The sequence below is a fragment of the Oncorhynchus mykiss genome, chromosome 6 (assembly GCF_057628025.1).
Source record: "Oncorhynchus mykiss isolate SJ-2025 chromosome 6, ASM5762802v1, whole genome shotgun sequence".
NCBI lineage: Eukaryota > Metazoa > Chordata > Actinopteri > Salmoniformes > Salmonidae > Oncorhynchus > Oncorhynchus mykiss.
The window spans coordinates 55,196,057-55,202,870 of record NC_143027.1 but is presented as its reverse complement, the minus strand read 5'-3'; positions in this window follow the sequence as shown (position 1 = coordinate 55,202,870).

Sequence of the window (6,814 nt, the reverse complement as noted above, 5' to 3'; positions counted from 1 at the left end):
TATCAAACGGCCTGCTCCTCAGTCATAGTTGCTAATATTTGCATATTATTATTAGTATTGGATAGAAAACACTCTGAAGTTTCTAAAACTGTTTGAATGATGTCTGTGAGTATAACAGAACTCATATTGGCAGGCAAAATCCTGAGTTGAAATCAAAACAGGAAATCAGAAATCTGAGCTTGTACGTATTCACCAGAGTCCCCAATGAAATCCCCTTGAGATATGAATGATGTTGCACTGCCTTGGGGTTCCACTAGATGTCAACCATCAATATAAATTATAATGAGGCTTCTATGTTGTTGTGGGAGTGAATGAGAGCAGAATATATCAGCTGTCCATCAAGCAGCCATTTTGTGATCACACTTTTTCCTCATGGTAGTCACTTGCGTTCCATTGCTCACGAAGACAAGAAAGAATACTCCGGTTGGAACTTTATTGAAGCTATATGTTAAAAACACCCTAATGATTGATTCTGTACTTAGTTTGAAATGTTTCTTCAACCAGTAATATCACTTTTTGAAGTTTTTGTCTGATATAACGCTGACCAGAATTAGTGTTTGGATATGTATACCAAACGCTCTAACAAAAGAAGGTATTTGGACATAAAAACTGACATTTTCGAACAAAACAAACATTTATTGTGGACCTGTGATTCCTGGAGTGCTTTCTGATGTAGATCATCAAAGGTAAGGGAATATTTATCATGTAATTTCTTGTTTATGTTGACGCCATCTTTGCGGCTGTGGTGTTTTTTTCTCAGATTATTGCATGCGTTTCTTTTTCCGTAAAGTTTTTTTAAAAAAATCTGACACAGTGGTTGCATTAAGGAGAGGTATATCTATAATTCCATGTGTATTATATTATATTATATTATTATTATTATTATTATTATTATTATTATATTATCATCTACATTTATGATGAGAATTTCTGTTGAAGGCTATGCAAAATTACTTGATGTTTTTGGAACTAGTGAATCTAACGCGCCAATGTAAACTCAGATTTTTTTTAAATATGAACTTTATCAAACAAAACATGCATGTATTGTGTAACATGAAGTCCTATGATTGTCATCTGATGAAGATAATTCAAGTTTAGTGATTCATTTCATCATTATTTCTGGTTTTTGTGAAGGCTATATTTTGCTGGAAAATGGCTGTGCTTATTGTGGTTTGGCGGAGACCTAACATAATCGTTTGTTGTGCTTTCCCTGAAAAGCCTATTTCAAATCGGACACTTTGGTGGGATTAACAACGAAAATAGATTTGAAATGATATAAGACACATGTTTGTTTTAGGAATTGTAATTATGAGATTTCGGTGGTTTGAATTTTGGCGCCCTCTCTTTTCACTGGTAGTTGTCATATTGATCCCGGTATCAGGATTGCAGCCATAACAGGTTAAAGGTCATCACTAAGCTAAGGACCCTGGGACTAAACAACTCCCTCTGCAACTGGATCCTGGACTTCCTGACGGCCGCCCCCTGGTGGTGAGGGTAGGTAACAACACATCCGCCACGCTGATCCTCAACACGGGGGCCCTTCAGGGGTGCATGCTCAGTCCCCTCCTGTACTCCCTGTTCACTCATGACTGCATGGTCAGTTACGACTCCAACACCATCATTAAGTTTGCCGATGACACAACTGATCATCGACAACAACGAGACAGCCTATAGGGAGGAGATCAGAGACCTGGCCGTGTGGTGCCAGGACAACAACCTCTCATTCAGTGTAATCAAGACAAAGGAGATGATTGTGGACTACAGGAAAAGGAGGCCTGAGCACGCACCCATTCGATGGGGCTGTAGTGGAGCAGGTTGAGAGCTTCAAGTTCCTTGGTGTCCACATACACAACAAACTATCATGGTCCAAACACACCAAGACAGTCGTGAAGAGGGAACGACAAAGCCTATTCCCCAGGAGACTGAACATTTTTGGCATGGGTCCTCAGATCCTCAAAAGGTTCTACAGCTGCACCATCGAGAGCATCCTGACCGGTTGCATCTCTGCCTGGTATGGCAACTGCTCGGCCTCCGACCGCAAGGCACTACAGAGGGTAGTGCGTACGGCCCAGTACATCACTGGGGACAAGCTTCCTGCCATCCAGGACCTCTATACCAGGTGTTGTCAGAGGAAGGTCCAAAAAATTGTCAAAGACTCCAGCCACCCTAGTCATAGACTGTTCTCTCTGCTACCGCAAGGCAAGCTGTACCGGAGCGCCAAGTCTAGGTCCAAAATACTTACAGCTTCTACCCCCAAGCCATAACACTCTTGAACAGCTAATGTAATGGCTACCCAGACTATTTGCATTGCCCCCCCTTTTACACTGATGCTACTCTCTTTATTATGGAGTGGCAGGTAGCCTAGTGGTTAGAGCATTTTTTTATTTTTTTTATTTTAAAATGTTTTTTGACCCTGAACAAGGTAGTCAACCCACTGTTCGTAGGCTGTCATTGTAAATAAGAATTTGTTCTGAACTGACTTGCCTAGTTAAATAAAAATAAATAAAAAATAAAAATGATCTATGCATAGCCACTTTAACTCTACCTAGTGGTCATGTACATATTACCTTGACTAACCGGTGCCCCTGCACTGTCTTTGTACCGGTACCCACTGTATATAGACTTGCTATTGTTATTTTACTGCTGCTCTTTAATTATTTGTTACTTATATATATATTTTTTTTACTTATCTATTTGTTAATAGCATTTTTAACAGGTTAATACTTATTTTTCTAAAAACTACATTGTTGGTTAAGGGCTTGTATGTAAGCGTTTCACTGTAAGTTCTACACCTGTTATACTCGACAGATGAGCTTCCCTGAGATGGTTTCTGACAGTTTGTGCAAAAATTATTTGGTTGTGCAAACCCACAGTTTCATCAGCTTTTCAGGTGACTGGTCTCAGATGATCCCGCAGGGGAAGAAGCCTGATGTGGAGGTACTGGGCTGGTGTGGTTACACGTAGTCTGCAATTGTGAGGCCTGTTGGACATAATGCCAAATTCTCTAAAACAAAATGGTTCAGAAATGAACATTAAATTCTCTGGCAAGAGCCCTGGTGGTCATTCCTACAGTCAGCATGCCAATTGTACACTCCCTCAAAACGTGAGACATCTGTGACATTGTTGTGTTACAGGTGGATGGATTATACTGGCAAATGAGAAATGCTCACTAACAGGAATGTAAACAAATTTGAGCACAGCATTTTAGATGAATACGCTTTTTGTGCACATAAAAAATGTCTGGGATCTTTTATTTCAGCTCATGAAACATGGGACCAAGAATTTACATATTGCGTTTATATTTTTGTTCCGTGTTATGACATTAATTTTGAGTTCAACACCTGAGAAAGTGGAAACTCAAAGCACATGAACTAGATCGCTAAGTCTAAATATAATACCCACTGCTAATAGCCAATTTAATCTTGGTAAGGGTGCTAGTTTAACAGAGAAATTGTGCACAAAAAAATGGGATGCCAGCCATTTGTTTATTTTTATCCAAAAATATATTTGTGTGTGTGTCAATTTTGACCAGCCCACACAACAAAACAATGGTCCAGCCCATCTGGTATTTGCCGGAATTGCCAGAATCCCAATCTGCCCCAGGTAGCCTACTGGTTAAGAGTGTTGAGCCAGTAACCAAAAAGCCACTGGTTTGAATCCCAGAGCTGTCAGCGTGGAAACATTTGCTGTTCTGCCCTTGAGCAAGGCAGTTATCCCCCAACAACTGCTTCCTGGGCGCTGATTAAGGCAACTCACTGCACCTCTCCGATTCAGAAGGGTTGTGTTAAATGTGGAAGACACATTTTGGTTGAATGCATTCAGTTGTGCAACTGACTTGTTTTCACCTTTTCTATCCCTTCCTTAAAAACACCACCATTGTGAATGAGAGGAATTTGAAACTCATACCAATCTCTGCTTACCCTCGCTCTCTCTATCCTTTCTCTCTTCTCTCTGTGCTGAAATGATGGTCAGAAAGGAAATGAGAGATTGGAGAAAAAAAAATCTTCCTTAGTAAAGGTATTACATTTTTTTTCTCTCCTGATTTTTATCTATTCTGTAAAATGGCTTCAATTGACGAATACAGTGCTATACAGCAATCAGAAATAAAGAAGGAAGAACTCTCCCTTCATGGACATGATAGACTTAATAAAGTCCTCTGTGTGGTAGAAGAAGAGATAAAGATTATAAAGAAATGTTAACTTGTAGTTTCACTTATCTATGACTTTTCAAAAGTGCACAGACAGACTCGCAGACAGAGAGTACGGGAGGAAGGCTGGCATGTGGGTAAGTGGGTTGACACAAGCGAATAGAAGGTGAGAAAGACAAAAATATAAAAAAAAATATTAGAGGGAAGTAGTGAGGGAGAGAGATAATAAGAGACAGACAGACAGAGTGGGGGAGAGACGCAAAGCAAGCAAGAAGAAAAATAGCTGTATAGCTAGGTTTCCATCCAATTGGCGAAAAATGTTCATGCAAATATTTTCCGACCAGAGATGTGTTTCCATCAAATGTACTTCTTGTGATTAAAAGGCTGTGCATGATGACATACATAAAAATAACTTGGCTTTAAATTCCCAGGTACTGAATCAAAAAACACAAGTTTAACTTTTCTAGGGTAGGGGGCAGCATTTGGAATTTTGGATGAAAAGCATGCCCAAATTAAACTGCCTTCTACTCAGGCCCAGAAGATAGGATATGCATATAATTAGTAGATTTGGATAGAAAACACTCTAAAGTTTCCAAAACGGTTAAAATAATGTCTGTGAGTATAACAGAACTGATTTGGTAAGCGAAAACCTGAGAAAAATCCATTCAGGAAGTAGGATTTATTTTGTTTGTGGTTTTCTATTCAATGCCATTACAGTATCCGTTGACTTAGGACTCAAATTGCAGTTCCGGTGCCTTCCACTAGATGTCAACAGTCTTTAGAAATGGTTTCAGGCTTGTATTCTGAAAAATGAGGGAGTAAGAGCAGTCTGAATGAGTGGATCCTGCCGTGTCACAGAGCTTTTTCATGGGCCCTACCGAGAGTGCCTTTCTTGTTTACCTTTTATATTGACAACGTTATTGTCCGGTTGAAATATTATCAATTTATTTAGGCTAAAACAACCTGAGGATTGAATATAAACATTGTTTGACATGTTTCTATGAACTTTACGGATACAATTTTGATTTTGTCTGCCTGTTGTGACTGCGTTTGAGCCTGTGGATTACTGAAGAAAACGCGCAAACAAAATGGACGTTTTTGGATATAAAGAGACTTCATCGAACATTTATTGAGTAAATGAATGTCTTCTGATTGCCACCATATGAAGATCATCAAAGGTAAGTGATTCATTTTATCTCTATTTCTGACTTGTGCAACTCTTCTACTTGGCTGGTTACTGTTTGTAATGATTTGTCTGCTGGGCTATGTTCTCAAATAATTGTAAGGTATGCTTTCACCGTAAAGCATTCTTGAATTCGGACACCATGGTTGGACTCACAAGAAGTTAATCTTTGAAACTATGTAAATTAGTTGTATCTTTTCTGAATTTTTATAATGAATATTTCTGTATTTGAATTTGGCGCTCTGCAATCTCACTGGATGTTGGCCAGGTGGGACCACATACCCTAGAGAGGTTAACCTCTCTAGGGTAGGGGGCAGCATTCTGAATTTTGGATGAAAAGCATGCCCAAATTAAACGGCCTGCTACTCGGGCCCAGAAGATATGATTTAGATAGAAAACACTCTAAAGTTTCCAAAACTGTTAAAATAGTGTCTCTGAGTATAACATAACTGATTTAGCAGGCGAAAACCTGAGAAAAATGCATTCAGGAAGTTTTTTGTTTGTGGTTTTGTAGTTTTCTATTCAATGACATTACAGTATCCATTGACTTAGGACTCCATTTGCAGTTCCTATGCCTTCCACTAGATGTCAACAGTCTTTAGAAATCGTTTCAGGCTTGTATTCTTAGAAATGAGGGAGTAAGACCAGTCTGAACGAGTGGACCCTACCGTGTCGCAGAGATTTTTCATGCGCAAGTGCATTATTTGTTTACCTTTTATATTGACGACGTTATTGTCCGGTTGAAATATTATAGATCATTTAGGCTAAAAAAAACAACCTGAGGGTTGAATATAAACATGTTTCTATGAACTTTACGAATACAATTTGGATTGTTTGTCTGATTGTTTTGACTGCGTTTGAGCCTGTGGATTACTGAAAACACGCAAACAAGGTTTTTGGATATAAAGAGACTTCATCGAACAAAAGGAACATTTATTGAGTAAATGAATTTCTTCTGATTGCCACCATATGAAGATCATCAAAGGTAAGGTATTAATTCTATCTCTATTTCTGAGTTTTGTAACGCTTCTGCTTGGCTGGTTACTGTTTGTAATAATTTGTCGACTGGGCTATGTTCTGGGCTAGGTATGTTCTGGGCTAGGTATGCTTTCGCCGAAAAGCATTTTATAAATATGACACCGGTTGGTTTAACAAGAAGTTAATCTTTAAACCTAGGTAAAATATGTTTTGTTTTCTGAATTTTTATAATGAGCATTTCTGTATTTGAATTTGGGCTCTGCAATCTCACTGGATGTTGGCCAGATGGGATGCTATCGCCCCACGTACCCTAGAGAGGTTAATGGGTTTCCATCGCATTTTCTACTGATCGTTTTGTCCAACAAAAAACAGAATTATATAGCGAACGTGCCAACTCTGCTTTTCGAATGTGCACTCTATCCAACAGCTCGCAGATTCAGGCTATGTTGTGACGTGACTATCATTAATGTGATGACATTCTATTTATCAAATAATTAACTATGTTG